Source organism: Palaemon carinicauda, chromosome 5 (genome assembly GCF_036898095.1).
Source record: "Palaemon carinicauda isolate YSFRI2023 chromosome 5, ASM3689809v2, whole genome shotgun sequence".
Taxonomy (NCBI): domain Eukaryota; kingdom Metazoa; phylum Arthropoda; class Malacostraca; order Decapoda; family Palaemonidae; genus Palaemon; species Palaemon carinicauda.
The window spans coordinates 103,710,592-103,727,659 of NC_090729.1; the positions used below are offsets into that span (position 1 = coordinate 103,710,592).

Consider the following 17,068-nt stretch of genomic DNA (forward strand, 5'->3'; position numbering starts at 1 on the left):
ATGTGTTTGCTGTATAGACAACCAAACATCTAGCTTGATCTTTTTAGGATCAAAAGGATCAATCTTATTTTGGGATCTCAAAGCCATCGTAGAACACTATAAATCGTTGAATCCACGTAACCAATCACGGGCAAAAATAAAGCTAGGCAGTTTAGGCAAACAGGTTAGGCAGCATAGCAGGTTTACTACCCAGCCTAAAAACATGGAAAAAATACAGCTTACCCAATCCAGTGGCACAATTCTTCCACAAAACAATGACATCACTCCTGGGAAACAGGTTAACATCCAGATACCTAGAGGCGTAGCCAAAATGCGAGGGCACTAGCCTAGGAAGTTTGGTCTGGACTCCCGTACAAGGCATGCACATTTTCGATGAAAACCAGCGTCTTGAAATCTGCTCACAAAATCAACATTCTGCATCCAGACTTCATTCGTCACCACTTTATTATAAGTTCGAGGTGTTGGGTTAGCATAAAACTAAAGTCATCGTCAATGCTGACTTTATTAGGTAGATAATAACACACAAAAGCAAATGGCCATTGCCGAACCTCGGGTCGGCAGAATACAAAACAAGGAAAAGCATAAAATGTGATAAAAGTATAAATGATGCAAGGGTACAAAAGTATTGGAATCTGTGGGAGAGGATTCAGTCACTTATAATGCAAAACAATAAGCAAACCATATCAGGAATAAAACTGTTATATTCAATAGTAAAATAATAATTACAAATTAATATATGACATTAGTTTATATAACAAGAGAAGAGAGGGGCAAAGGAAACTAACTGTGCAATTGATCCGGTGCCATTATCCGAAGTAATTGGAGGATGAAACTTTTCTCGTCTTGCCAGCATAATTACAAGAATAGTAAATACTGGTATCAATGAGTGCAAGTATCCAAATCTGAGAAAGTGGCTATCATTACACCGGCTTTAAAAAAATGCCCTAGATTATCAGGAATTGATTTCACATAGGTCTATTTCGAATTTATACTTTATTTCAAAAAGGACTACATTATGCTATGCTTTAACAACTAAAGTCAATTTCTTTTAATGAGGCGCATTTTCACCGACTCGCAGCGGTGTCCTCTTAGCTCGGAAAAGTTTCCTGATCTCTGATTGGTTAGAATTATCTTGTCTAACCAATCAGCGCTCAGGAAACTTTTCCGAGCTAAAAGGGCACCGCTGCGAGTCGATGCAAATCTGCCTCGCTAAAAAAAGTTGACTATAGTTAGTCACTTAGAAAGAATTGAAGCATTGCCAAACAACCAGTTAGGATACAGACAAATCTACTGAAACAGCTATTTCTTCCATTATGAATGATATGCTTGATATGATAGATAAGAACAAATGTGATATCTTGATATGACTCAATATTAGTGTTGTTTTTTTATAGAGTTGTGCATGAACTGTTACTTAATGATCTATGGTCTATCGGTAATGAAAATCAAGCCTTTTGAGTATCTAAAAGAAATCTTGGTTGACAGAAACTAGTGTACAAATTGGTAACTCATTCATCATATGATTCATCAAACACAGTGGTAGGCCACAGCAGGTAAGTGTTGGCTACTAGGCCCAATCTTATCTAGTATCTATACTGTCGGTGCAGGCCTAGCTTGCATTCTACTGAGATTTTATGAGCTGAGCTTGCAGCCTACCATGCTCATAATTTATAGTATAGTATGTATCCTACCATGATCTTTAAAAAAAGTAGCTTGTATGCTACCAAATGATTAGATAGGGTTAGAGATGAAGTACGAAGTAGTGAGGGTGAGAATGGTTGTAAGAATAAATTAGCAGCTAGAGTAGATAAAGATGCGTTGAGTTGGTTTGGCCATGTAGAGAGAATGGAAAATAACCATCTGCTGAAGGTGATGAATGCAAGAGTTGATGCCTTTTAGGAAGTGATTATATGTGTGAGTTGGAGGTCTGCGGAATTACCGATGGTGGGAACAAACTCAGACACCAAAACAACTGGAAAAAAAAAAGTAGTTGCCGTGTTATAAAAGTTCTGTACTAAGGTCAAAAATTGTAATGTCCTCAATTGTTTAATTACATTAAATTCATGTATAGTGGGTGAGGCTAACGCTTCTAACAACAGAGGTTTTGGGGACACTTAACAAACATTTTATTGTAAGATTGCAGAATTTGTAATAGGTTATGTCAATCAGTAAGTGATTTGAAAATCATTTAAGTAGTTATAGCTTCAGAATCTATAATTGATTGTTTGGTAAATGTCCTGGGTAGATACAATTCTTTTAAAAGGATGTTATAAAAGACAAAAAATATCTATTTCTAACGTGTGAGCAGCAAGGTGAGGCGAGATTTGACTACAGTATTGTTTGGTCAAACCTGTCATCACTTCACTGTCGTCAGCATTTTGAAAGCAAACCGAGCCTCAACGAGAGTGCCTGTCACGATAAGGGGATTGTCCTGTTTTGACCAAGATGTCATCATCTTAATCAGTCGATTCAGCATATTTTGAGAAACCAAGCCTGAGGGAAATCCTTGTTTAGGATATATATCATCATGGAAGAACACGTGCTGCCCTTTTATTACGACTTCACACGTTGTCCAGATTGCATCAGAAATTTCTTCTAGAAGCTTCCATGGCGTGATCGAAGTGGGCGTTTTTGAGGAAGCCAATAGAGATACAGAATTGTTAAAAAGAACGCCTTCTATGAAAATGACCACTGCCCACTGTAATTAACTCCGCCCATACATGGGTATATATACTTCAAGAAGAGATTGTCCAAGAGAGATAGGACAGGAGATATAAGATAAGAGAGGAACTATGTCTGGAGCAGATGAGATCCAAGTCCTAACGAGATAAGAAACAGAAAAGACCAAAAGTCTGATAGAACCAAATTCTAACCTTCCTTTCAGACTACAAAAGCCCATCTCCAAAATCCTGTTATGGCTGAGAAGAAGAGACAAATTGAAGCAGCTGCATGTGATGAAAAGTAGCCAACACTACCTGCCGCCTACCTTAGTTCAACGCTATCTTCGAATTCTTGGAAGAAGACCACTGATGTCTTATCTTGATGCCACCTTTTCTGTGATGTCTTCGAATCCGGTCATCCTGCCAGTTTCATCTGAACTTCAGCCGCCCTTCTGCTACGTTCTCAAGCCTGGAGTCTCCGTACCAGTACCATCTCAGCAGTTGCAGAAAACTATTCCTTAAGCTTGCCGCACACTGAGCCCAAACGGAACCGCCCGATCAGAACCGAAACGTCCGATAGAAATCAAAAGCATGCATTCTTACCTGGCTGCGCAAATTGGGCCAGAACAGAATGGAACTGACGCACCAGAACATAACGGAACCGACACAGTATTCTTTGAAAGATATTTTTTCTGAAGCGTCGGTGGCGTCTGACAGGCTACGCATGCGCAGAACGACTGCAGCGGTGGTTTTGGAGAGGGTAGGGATGTTTGCTGAGGAATTCGGAGGTTAGTGTGATAGCAACCATTGAAGCAGTCTGTGCTGGGTTTATGTTGTCCCGTTTTAAATGTGGGAATAACGTTTTATATTCCCCTTCTCCCTCCCTTGATTGGCATAAATTATGTATCCACATTGATTTTCTTGCTGCTTTCCCTTCTTCCTCCTCCTCTTCAGCCTTTACTGCTAGACATAGCACTAGCACTTCTTCATCGCTGCTGAGCGGTGAATCACTCATAATTTGTTGATTATAATGCAGAACACATGACCTTCTACTACCACATGTAAACAGTTAATGCAGAACACATGACTTTCCATTCTGTGGCTTCTGGCTCAGCGTGCGCGCTGGACATCATTTCTGATCTGTTCTGAGGCTTCGGTGGTTTCGGCGGCGGTTCCGTTCGGGCTCAGTGTGCGGCAAGCTTTAAGTATTTCTACCGTATTGACTGTTCCCCTTTTCTATTGATGTTTTGATTAATTTGATTTGTCAGTTAAAGTAACCGAAGAAGTAACATTAATTTTCTTTATAAGTTTGCGAATAAACGGGTTGTGTTTTTTCGTGAGTTTCTTTTTATATTCATTTCTCATATTTAATCAGTTGTTGTTGGAAACATTTATTTTGATTACTAAAAGAACCTGTAACGATTTTAAGATCGTAACAGTAAATTAGTAAGTAATTTATCATTTGTTCAAAACTGTCAGTCTGGCAATTAGGGGTATGAATGAATCTACACTAGCCTATCATCTTGGAGGAACTGAAAATTTGAGTAAGATGCAAGCTAGACCAGCACCTATGCTATCGGTCTATCAAAATTACAGCAGAGATATGAAGTAAAGTTTAAACTATTCACGGATGATACACAATTTTACTTCTCCATAAATGAACTTTAAACCAAATTCTTACTTATATTAGGGATTGGATGACAGTCAAACAACTAAGACTAAGTGAAAATAGAACTGAGTTTATGGTGACGAAGGAAAAACTTCTTAAGAAACTTAGGCGACATCCAAATTAATGTTAATTAGTCCCAATATCTATTAAAGTTAGTGACTTATGGGTATCTCTTGACTGCATTTTGTCTCTTACTGTTCAAATAAACATTGTAGTAAGAACCGTTGAATATCATCTTAGAAACAGCTGAAACATCTGTAAATAGACGTGATAAACTGTAATTACCAGGATTGACTACAGCAACTCCATGTCTATCAAAAGTGCAACTTATGAAATTACCATAGTAAACAGAGGAGCACAACGAGAAAATATTACTTTTATACTAACCAAATTATGCTGGATGCTTATTAAAACCAGAGTAGAGTTTAAGATATGTGTAATAACCTATCAAGTTATCAGAACCGGACGTCCAAGATATCTGAAAGAATGGCTATACATTGTTCAGTTAACAAACCATGTAGACACAAAAATAGTTACGGATGGTTTCAAATTATTGGAGTCAAGATGTATGTCTACTGTATGTTTTAGCGCTTTCAAATATGTGGCCCCAAGAATATACAACAAGCTCCCGCTGAAAATGTGGATTTACCAATCAACACTCAATATGCTGTGTGATACGCTAAATACCTAATGAATATATATGACAAATAACTGATCTTGTTTGTCCTGTAGAGTGTAGGTGTAGGGCACAGGGTTCCTGTGTGTGAGACGACCAGGAAAACAGCCCTTAAAGTAAAGTAAAGAAGCCAGGGCATATGATCACATAGCCGCACCACCTCGTCAAAGCCTATGGGTTCAAACCAGTTTTGCTACATCTACAGGTTAATCTGATTTCTACAGATTTTTCTTTTCAGTACCTCAGTTTCTAAGATTTTGTCCCCAAAATGGCCCAAATTTACAGATTTTTTATGAAGATATTTACAATTTCAATAAAAGTCACAAAACGTATAAAATGAACCAAATCTACTTATTTTTCTTTACAAAAAATAATCCACAAGCTCCTATAATATTCCTTCATGTGTAGGATTATTAAAATATTCTGTTTCATTGCAGTAGGCTATTCATATGTTCTTCTAAACTTAGTAAATATAGTTGTATAAAATGGATTCTGACCTGTAATGTTATGTAGACATAAGCATCAATTTCCTTATTAGCATAAGCTGAAAACTGGAGACGCTTGCCATTATGATCGCACACCATTCATGTTTCATCTGTGTTCAGACATACGGTCATTGTTACTTATACAGTATAGTTAGAGGGGTTTCAAGTGGATAACTTGTATACCATTAGTTCCCCTATAGGCTGTGGTGTCATTACATCTTTAAAGTGTCTTAACAAGATTTGAGGAGAAAGGGAGTACGATGAGTTACTAGCCGATTTGAGTTGCCACTAGGTGGCACGCACGTAAAGGGAGACGATTATGTCTCCTTTGTAACAGGTCGCCTTCTTCATTCCAACCCTTATCATAGTTGTCACGAATGTTATATTTTCCTGATCCTTGGAGAATCAAACAAAGTGAATGTATCTAGCAAGAAAAACACAACCAGGCATCAGAATTTTTCTACTGTCTTTTATCTCTAGAGATAAAAAACAATAATGAACTCGATTACCAAATGTTTTAATCTATACAAAGGCTTAACATGGACACATAACTAAAATTTATAGAATAACTGCCACTGCTATGGAAATGTATAAGTACTTACGTAGTTAAAGCAATATACAAACTAATAGAACATTTAATTTAACTCTGATAATATAACATATCTATTTTATCATCTTAACATTTCTCACAAGATGAGAAGAATTCCAGTAGCGGCATTTAATTACATTGGGAAAGTTTTGGAGATGATTCCCATGAAGGTTCATTATGTTTTAGCACAAGATGATGCCATGTAAAACTCCGGCACTGGCTCCTGCTTGGTAGAATTAACGTCGTTAAATTGAAGACTGAAACGACAAAGCTGAAAACAATATTGAGATGTTGATCTCTTGCTCCACTAAATTTACCACAATGTTTTGGCGGATGATGGATACAACGTATAACTTTCAAATTATTCATTGGTCAAAATATGTGGAAAACCAGAAAGGAGCGATAGATTTAACAGTGACGATGTCACAAAAATGATGCTTTGTATTTTTATTATTAGTATTAACTTCTAGTCAACCGACCAGACTACATATACAGTCAAATGCAAAGGTCATGTCGTCTCCAGTCCCCATCTGTCACCCCCGATTCTATAGATTCCAGAATTTCAGGTGTAAAAGAGTTTGGTTGTTGGGGGAAGGCAACAGGCGGAAGCAGGACGCCCGGCAGAGGGTGGCCGACGCGCTGGGGGAGGACGCCAGGAAGGGGGAAGTACTAATCTAGGAGGATTAATACAACTGGAGATTCCCTGACTCACAGTTCTTACCTGAACCCGTGTAGCCAGGTTTACCAGTAAGACTGTCAGTTCTAGCTCCGCCATTGACTAGTAAAAAAGGTCTTGGAACCAAAGTTATCTACGGAACTAGTGTTATTGTTAACCATTCAATGTCTCTTTTATACATTGTTAAATTTATAATACCTTTTGTGTAAAATTCTTAAACGTTTTATGACTCAGTTTATTAATAATTTTTAATTATTTTCAATAACATAGAAAATCCTTACACGAATCAGTCACTTACTACTCTGAAAGATTGTTTTAACAGGATTTGATTCAGCCCATGGTAACAGACAGCTGACTGCCTTTAGGGCCCGGCCAGACCAAAGCGCGTTGAGCGGCGAGGTTAGCGGGATGACTCGGCGGCAAGCCAGCAACCAAATGTTGGGTGGCCACACCAGAACCGCCACACCTCTTTTGCCTCCTCACTCCCAGCTGATAGCCTTCCTCGTAAACACGACGATGGTGTTTGAGTAGGAAATGACTTCTGATTGAAAATCGTTATTTTAATCTGAACTATAAATTACACAAGAGTCTGGATTCACGATTTTAATAAACAGAGAAGGGAAAATAAGTTAATTTTGAAATTAATGTTGCCAGTCTCGTTTGTACGGCGACAGATTTAATGAATACCTGCATGTTTCACAAGTCTTTAGATTCTTTGATGGGAACAGACTCAAAAAAACAAACGTCGAACTATAGACAACCTCAATCTCTTTTTTACCAGCTATTATAATTGCTTCAGATATGATAAAGTTCACGAAAAATCATTTTCCCTTTCATTCCAGAATTAACTAGCATTTGCATAAGATATATTGTTTAAATGTACATACGATTCTTTTCACATTTGAAATTTTCTCTATATCTTTATATATATATATATATATATATATATATATATATATATATATATATATATATATATATATATATATATATATATACTAAATGGTGATTAAATAGGTTGCAAATCACAAAAAAGTGTAGGCCTACCCACTATTTTATTACCATCCATTTGCAGTTGATTGCCATAACTTCCATTTATTTAATCCATTTTTACTCTCCAAAACACCTCCCAATGAATTGTTGATTAGTAATGGCTGGAAACAAACAATTGAACGCGTACACCTTCAGGAACTGATGAAAAATGGCGTAATCTTGGGTGAAGACGCTCAAGCCGCCGCGATTTTTTAAAGCATGAAACATAGTCTGGCGGCAACTGCAGCGGCTTGAGGCTTCCCGCGTCTCCTATCTGGCCACCTACATAAGATACTTAAGGTTTCAATTAACAGCTGGAACCTCTTGCCGCTAACCTCCCCGCTAGCCGCGCTTGGTCTGGCCGGGCCTTTAGGGAAAAATCGGTAACTGTGAAGAATCTTTCTTCACTCTTCTTCTTTCATTTCTATTTTTTACTCTCTCCTAATAACACTGTAGCTACCCCTTAAACGTTCTCTCCTACATTAGGTTTTCTTTAATAAAACATTGGGTAAACTATTTTAAATATACTAAAATCTGTTGACAGTGGCGGACGCAATGCTCGTGACGTCACAGTGTAGATACGCACAGCGCAAAGGCGTTATCCCGGTGTATGCTGGTTCCTTCCTAAAAACTACGTGGATGGAGATTAAATACCTAAACTGAATTTCAATATAATTTTCAATACTGCTGAATTAATGCATCTTTTATTTCTCAATACCAATTAAGGTTTGTTAATTTTAAGATGTAGGCTATGCCCATCGCACCAGCCCATTGCTAATTGATCATTAATTAATTAATTTTTAGCAAGCCAAAATAGGTAGGGTTATTGTATGTATAAACTCCCTTAGAGCAGCAAGATTTCTCTAAAGTATCTAGTACAAAATCCTGCCTCCTCTGCACGCCTTGCAACAATATATTGCCCTGTCCTAAAGTCCCGATATGACACCTCAAGTGGATTACCTTGCGCAAGATGACTCTCACCTGTCTGTAAAGGTGAAGCCATGTGATCCCTCTCGACCTTATGGTCGCCCCATTTGTTCGGAAGTCGCCATGACCGACTGACCTGACTGTCAGTGAACCCGTGCACCTCTGGCTCACCCCCTCTCCCAAAACTTAACCCACATAGGAGTCCTGCCGGCTGGAGGCAGTGAAGGAGTGGAACCTGGGAAACCTTAATTACTACAAACGAGGATTCTTGGGGTGAGCCAGTCAAGATTGCAAAGTGCCAACGTGTGCAACCAGGTCAACAGCCATCACGGGCATAGGGCAATCTTCAAAGGAGTGCAGGTACTACAACAGTGGCCATAGTTATTCCCCCATTTTTTAGCTTAGACTAATTTTAACTTGCTTAGAATACCTGGCTATTTACATATTCGGACTGTGTGCGGTGGGATTGTGTGTACATATTTTTTCTATATAATTTTTTGCTTTGAGACTAGCACAGTCTCTGGGTCACATGGGCCACGTGTCCAGCCCAATTTTGATTATTAATTATTGCAGACCACGTGTTTAATCAACCATTTTGCATTATTTTGAATTACATTTCTTTTGATACCATTTTTGTGTTGTTAAGATGTCCGTTTTGTTTTAATGTAAATTTGTGAAATAAATCAATATTAGGTTAATTAAACCTCTTTCATATTTTTGCTCCCTCATTAATTTCAATGTGCAAATTATGAATATTTGATCACGGGACAGAATACCCAATATCTGAAGAGTAAGCCTAAGTAAGTCTATAGGTGGTTTCAGCGAGGAACTTTGTATTAATATATCTGCTTCGAAGGTAAAGATCCATATCTTCAACTTTTCAACTTTACATCACTGCTCCCATTCTTATTTTTGTCTAATTACATTAACGTAATATACCTGTCCAGCATCTCGCTGGGGTCACTGGGACGGAGTCGGAACAGAGCCTAAGAGTGAGATGACTATAGACCTGACAAAGCTAGAGTATGCCATATATTACTTTTATTTTCACGTGTGGAGTTCTCCAGCCACTGGACAGTAAAATTCCCCCCTTTTGTATTTAAGAGTGAAGGTTAGTAAACTGTGGCAGTAAAGCTATTAGCAAGGTGTTTGTGCCACGAGTGTAAGTGCTCATTATCCTCCCCTGTTGATCTTTGTGTAACTGCTGTAGGGAGACTCTCCTGGACTAAGTTCCCACTCAAACATTTAATTAATTTAAAAATTCTCCACAGTAACAACAGTTGTGAGAATATCACAAGCTATGTTCAATGTAATCCTTAGAGGGATATAAAGTGTAACGAATTCACCGTAGTTCAATATTCCAAGAAGTTTGTAACTGATTCACCAATATGTTGAGCACTAAGTTCAACATTCAGGTTTTTTTTTTTTTTTTTTTTTTTTTTTTTTTTTTTTTTTTTTTTTTTTTTTTTTAATAAAGTAGCACAGCGAGGAGCCATCCCTAATAAAAAGCACAAGATAATAGTTACTACTTGTTAGAGCTGTGAGCTGTGATGGCTGGGAAAACACAAAAAAATTATTTATGATCGTGAATTCAATATAATTTCTTGGTTCCTAATTACATCATTATAATAGTAATTATATTGCAATCATATAGTTTATTTGATGTGATATTTACTAGACCATTTTCGCAAACAACTTTTTTACAAAAATTATCGATGTTTAGCTTGACATTGTAATTTGTCCCGACTGAAAACTCTCTCTAAAACACAAGCTAGGAGTAACTCTCTCTCTCTCTCTCTCTCTCTCTCTCTCTCTCTCTCTCTCTCTCTCTCTCTCTCTCTCTCTCTCTCTCTCTCTCTATATATATATATATATATATATATATATATGAAGAATTTTTATTCACTCTTCTTCCTTTTGTATTTAGGCTCTCTACTAATACTGTCCATCCATATACCAAAGGCACTTCCCCCAATTTTGGGGGGTAGCCGACAACAACAAGAAACAAAACAAAAAGGGGACCTCTACTCTCTACGTTCCTCCAGCCTAACCAGGGACTCAGCCGAGTTCAGCTGGTACTGCTAGGGTGCCACAGCCCAACCTCCCACATTTCCACCACAGATGAAGCTTCATACTGCTGAGTCCCCTACTGCTGCTACCTCCGCGGTCATCTAAGGCACCGGAGGAAGCAGCAGGGCCTACCGGAACTGCGTCACAATCGCTCGCCATTCATTCCTATTTCTAGCACGCTCTCTTGCCTCTCTCACATCTATCCTCCTATCACCCAGAGCTTTCTTCACACCATCCATCCACCCAAACCTTGGCCTTCCTCTTGTACTTCTCCCATCAACTCTTGCATTCATCACCTTCTTTAGCAGACAGCCATTTTCCATTCTCTCAACATGGCCAAACCACCTCAACACATTCATATCCACTCTAGCCGCTAACTCATTTCTTACACCCGTTCTCACCCTCACCACTTCGTTCCTAACCCTATCTACTCGAGATACACCAGCCATACTCCTCAGACACTTCATCTCAAACACATTCAATTTCTGTCTCTCCATCACTTTCATTCCCCACAACTCCGATCCATACATCACAGTTGGTACAATCACTTTCTCATATAGAACTCTCTTTACATTCATGCCCAATCCTCTATTTTTTACTACTCCCTTAACTGCCCCCAACACTTTGCAACCTTCATTCACTCTCTGACGTACATCTGCTTCCACTCCACCATTTGCTGCAATAACAGACCCCAAGTACTTAAACTGATCCACCTCCTCAAGTAACTCTCCATTCAACATGACATTCAACCTTGCACCACCTTCCCTTCTCGTACATCTCATAACCTTACTCTTACCCACATTAACTCTCAACTTCCTTCTCTCACACACCCTTCCAAATTCTGTCACTAGTCGGTCAAGCTTCTCTTCTGTGTCTGCTACCAGTACAGTATCATCCGCAAACAACAACTGATTTACCTCCCATTCATGATCATTCTCGCCTACCAGTTTTAAACCTCGTCCAAGCACTCTAGCATTCACCTCTCTCACCACTCCATCAACATACAAGTTAAACAACCACGGCGACATCACACATCCCTGTCTCAGCCCCACTCTCACCGGAAACCAATCGCTCACCTCATTTCCTATTCTAACACATGCTTTACTACCTGTGTAGAAACTTTTCACTGCTTGCAACAACCTTCCACCAACTCCATATAACCTCATCACATTCCACATTGCTTCCCTATCAACTCTATCATATGCTTTCTCCAGATCCATAAACGCAACATACACCTCCTTACCTTTTGCTAAATATTTCTCGCATATCTGCCTAACTGCAAAAATCTGATTCATACAACCCCTACCTCTTCTAAAACCACCCTGTACTTCCAAGATTGCATTCTCTGTTTTATCCTTAATCCTATTAATCAGTATTCTACCATACACTTTTCCAACTACACTCAACAAACTAATACCTCTTGAATTACAACACTCATGCATATCTCCCTTACCCTTATATAGTGGTACAATACATGCACAGACCCAATCTACTGGTACCATTGACAACACAAAACACACATTAAACAATCTCACCAACCATTCAAGTACAGTCACACCACCTTCCTTCAACATCTCAGCTTTCACACCATCCATACCCGATGCTTTTCCTACTCTCGTTTCATCTAGTGCTCTCCTCACTTCCTCTATTGTAATCTCTCTCTCATTCTCATCTCCCATCACTGGCACCTCAACACCTGGAACCGCAATTATATCTGCCTCCCTATCATCCTCAACATTCAGCAAACTTTCAAAATATTCCACCCACCTTTTCCTTGCCTCCTCTCCTTTTAACAACCTTCCATTTCCATCTTTCACTGTCTCTTCAATTCTTGCGCCGGCCTTCCTTACTCTCTTCACTTCTTTCCAAAACTTCTTCTTATTCTCTTCATATGACTGTCCCAGTCCCTGACCCCACCTCAGGTCAGCTGCCCTCTTTGCCTCACGTACCTTGCGCTTTACTTCCACCTTTTGCTCTCTATATTTTTCATACTTCTCTATACTATTACTCTGCAGCCATTCTTCAAAAGCCCTCTTTTTCTAATACTGTAGCTACCCCTTAAACGTCCTTTCCTACATTTAGTTTTCTTTACCGAAACATCGGGAAAACTAATTCAAATCAACTAAACCTGTTGGCAATAGCGTACGCCATGCTCGTGATGTCACAGCGTAGATACGCACAGCACTGGCGTATGTTGGTTCTTTCCTTAAACTACCTGTCTCGAGATAAAATATTAAACTGATTTTGAATATTATCTTAATACTGCTAACTTGAAAGCAGCTTTTATTTCTCAATACCAATTAAGGTTTGTTAATTTTAAGATGTTTGCCCATCGCACCAGCCCATTGCTAATTGATCATTAACTCATTCATTTTTTAGCAAGCCAGAATAGGTAGGATTATTGTATATATAACCTCCCTTAGAGCAGCAAGATTTTTCTGAGTATTTTGGACAAAATCCTGCCTCCTATGCACTCCTTACAACAATATATTGCCCTGTCCTAAAGTCCCGATATGGCACCTCCACTGGGCTACCCTGCGCATCATGACCCTCATCTGTCATGAAAGGTGAAGCCAGGTGAGCCCTCACGACCTTGTCATCGCCCCATTCGTGCTCGAGCAGTGACCGGCTTACCTACTTAGTCAGTTAATCTGTGCACCTCTGGCTCACACCCCCCCCCCCCTTCCCAAAACTAGACTCACACCAGAACCTGCGGCTGAAGATAGTGAAGGACTCGAGCCTGGGAGTCCCTATTTGCCAAAAGTGAGGATTCTAGGGGTGAGCCAATCAAGGGTGCAAAGTGCAAAATGTGCAACGATCCGGTCAACAGCCATTTCAGGACAAGGACGGTATTCCAAGGAGTACAGGTACAAAAACGTGACCACTTATTCCACCATTTTTTAGCTTAGACTAATTTTAACTTGATTATGTTAACTGGCTATTACATATCTCGGTTTGTGTGTATATTTTTGTTGTATATAATTTTTACTTTTGAGACAAGCAGTCTCGGGATCACCAGGCCACGTGTCCACCCCAAGTTCAATTATTAATCTTTGCAGAAGACCACGTATCTAACCAACCATATTTGCATTTCTGTTACATTTTGTGTTTGTTCAGATGTCCATTTACTTTAATGTAAATTTGTATAATAAATTTTTACTCCCTCATTTATTTGATTGTCTATTATGATTTAATCTCGGGACAGTATATCCGATATTTTGAAAGGTGTAAGTAACAAAAAAAAAAGGTGTGTTAGTGAGTGATTTATTATTGAATCTATCTGCTTCAAAGGTAAAGATCCATATCATTAACTTTTACTTTACATCACTGCTCCCATTTTTGTTTTGTCTCAATAATTACTTAATGTAATATTCCTGTCCAGCATCTCACTGGGGTCCCTGGGACGGAGTCGAAACAGAGCCTGAGAGTGTATATGACCTTAGACCTGACAAAGCTAGAGTAGGCCATTAAATTACTTGTATTTCATGTGTGGAGTTCTCCGGCCTCTGGGCAGAGTACAATTTCCCTTTTTTTGCATTTAAGAGTGCTGGTTAATGAACTACGTCAGTAAAGTTATTAGCAGGGTGTTTGTGCCCTGAGTGTTAGTGCTCCTTATTCTCCCCTGTTGATCTTTAGGTAACCGACGTAGGGAGACTGTCCTGGAGCAACACTTAATTAATTAAAAATTCTCCACTATATATATATATATATATATATATATATATATATATATATATATATATACACACACACACACATATATATATATATATATATATATATGTATATATATACATATATATACAATATATATATATATATATATATATATGTGTGTGTGTATATGTATGTGTGTGTGTATATGTATGTATGTATGTATGTATGTATATTGAAGGAGAGGGATTCTAAAGGCATAAAGTGAGGGATATGGCAGAATAGGTTTTTAGAGCTGTTACGGGGAAGGAGACATTTTGTTTCAAAGTAATTCACCATCAACTAATCAGTATCATAATATTTTCGGCAAATAATCCAAATTATAATTATGTTGTATATGTGAAGAATTTCTCTTCACTCTTCTTCTTCCTTTCTTATTTTTGGCTCTCTCCTAATACTATTGTTACCCCTTAAACCAATATAGTATACAGTAATTATTTTCCTTTTTTGGGGCTTGTGCTTATGATTGTATACTGTACATACCTGAGCGACTGTACACAAATGTTCTTGCAAAGAACATAAACAAAGTAAAAGAAATGGCACATGCTTCATTTGCATGCAATAGTCATACAAGTCATGCAAACAAAACATGCATATATCAGAATTTAAATAGCAAACAAAGCATGGGATAATCAAAACCAATAATATGAAATCAAAATGAAAAAGCAGACTTAACTTGCATGCTGATTAGACAAAGGTTAAGCTATATTTTTTAATAAAACTAAGAAAAGTACAACAACAAAGTAGTAAAAGTAATGTATCCTTTTATAACAAATGCAATGCTGTATTTTACAGAATACTGTATAAGCAAAAATCTAGGTTTAACTTAATTTCCATAAAAAGCAAATAAAAATTGACATCACAAATCAAATAGGAAACAAACCAGAGAGAAATCATTCAACCAAAACAATTAGATTTCAAAACTACAAACTGAACTGTACCTGTGCCAGATTTTTCAAAAATGCTTTCAAATGTTGCAGTACTGCACTCAGAGTTGTATGTTATTGCTGGGGCTGCAGATGTATCATTTGGATTACCTGTGAAAGTGAGAAAGAGTTACTAGTATAACTAACATTTTCAGTCCATAATACTGAACTATAAAAATGTATGATAAAATAAATTACAGTATATAACATCTTTATATTTATTCGGAAAAAAACTTATATGAAGGTTGTAAAAAATGGTGAGAAAACAAACATCAAAGTGAACATTGAATTTATTATTGAACATACAATAAATTTAAAGCATAATATTATGCAGAATATAAATTAATATTAATGACACTTGATGCTGCCCCGATATCTAGGTAACTCTGGCACTAGTTACCTAACCTCCACACTCCGAATCGCTTATAACCAGTGAAAAGTTTATAAGATTCGTCGAGCAATACCATTACCATGATGCCACTGTGCATAGCCTATAAAAGATATGATACGTCTATCAGAAAATTGTACATGGAATTATTGCCTATGCAAGCGACTTAAAGTTCAGAGTAAGATTCAATAAAAAGATCTCAAAAGATATGATAAATGGCAAAGCAAAATATTAACAAGAGTAAATTCTTTCTGGTTACAAGTTTTATTTTTTACGGGATTAATGACTCAGAGCTAAAATTATTCATTCCATAACTTTAAATCTCGTAAAGTGTGCCAACATTTACCAAGACCTACCTCAAAGTTATCAAGCGCCTGCTTGCTCGATATAAATCCACGGAGTTGAATCCCTCTGAAGTAATCCAGCAGTATGTGGTGGATGCCAAAGACTATGGTAGGGAAATAGAATCCCCGTCTTGGCCTCTCTTCCATGCTGCTACACAATTCATTATATGGTTCCTCTGAAAACTCACTCCCTTGGAGAATCATGCCCTCGTCTCTCCATTGCACTTTGGTGAAACTGGTGGTACTTAGCACTTCATTATTTCACAGCAATAAAAGTCCTTCAAGTGAAAAGAGTTCATTAGTAATGATCACACATTAGTTGGCAAGTTTCTAACAAAGGTCGAGTTAATCCATTTTCCTTTAGTCAAGAGAACTGCTTCCTTGGAGGGTTAGGCAGATACTGCTTGGTAAAAATTCTTACCATTACTCGTTAACTTCGTTAACTAATTCAAGTAGGGCTAAATACTATGAAATGGTCTCAAATGCCAGCACACAAAGTATTTACAGGTATTAAATAATTATTAAAGTTATTTAAAGTTACATTTGAGATCTTTTTATTTTCCGAGAGAGTTGAAAACCAAGGATTATGAAAAAAGTCAAAGTACTTTTTTCGTACTAAAAATAAACAAGATAAAGAAAACGAGAATACAAGGATTCTGAAGTTGTTAAGAAAAGATAAAAACAATATATTTAACAAGATAAAGAAAACGAGAATACAAGGATTCTGAAGTTGAAAAGAAAAGATAAAAACAATATATTTAACACAATATTATAGCAATGCCATATTCATCCACACCTGCAAGATTTTGATCTGGACATGCATTTTTATTGTCTTGAGGAATCAGGAGTCACATAGCTCTTGCAGGAAAAGTGAAGACTGCATACTCTACAACAGTTGTTTACATATTTTGT

At 37.7% G+C, this 17,068-nt stretch overlaps 1 long non-coding RNA gene across 1 annotated transcript; it reads right to left on the reverse strand.

Moving 5' to 3' along the window:
* Positions 1–15,701: 15,701 nt before the first annotated feature.
* LOC137640495 (uncharacterized) lies at positions 15,702–16,564 on the reverse strand. The gene is made up of 2 exons (XR_011044366.1): positions 16,169–16,564; positions 15,702–15,915 (listed from the first exon to the last, which is right to left on the reverse strand). It is a non-coding gene; the product is annotated as an uncharacterized lncRNA (long non-coding RNA).
* Between the last annotated feature and the right edge of the window lie 504 nt (positions 16,565–17,068).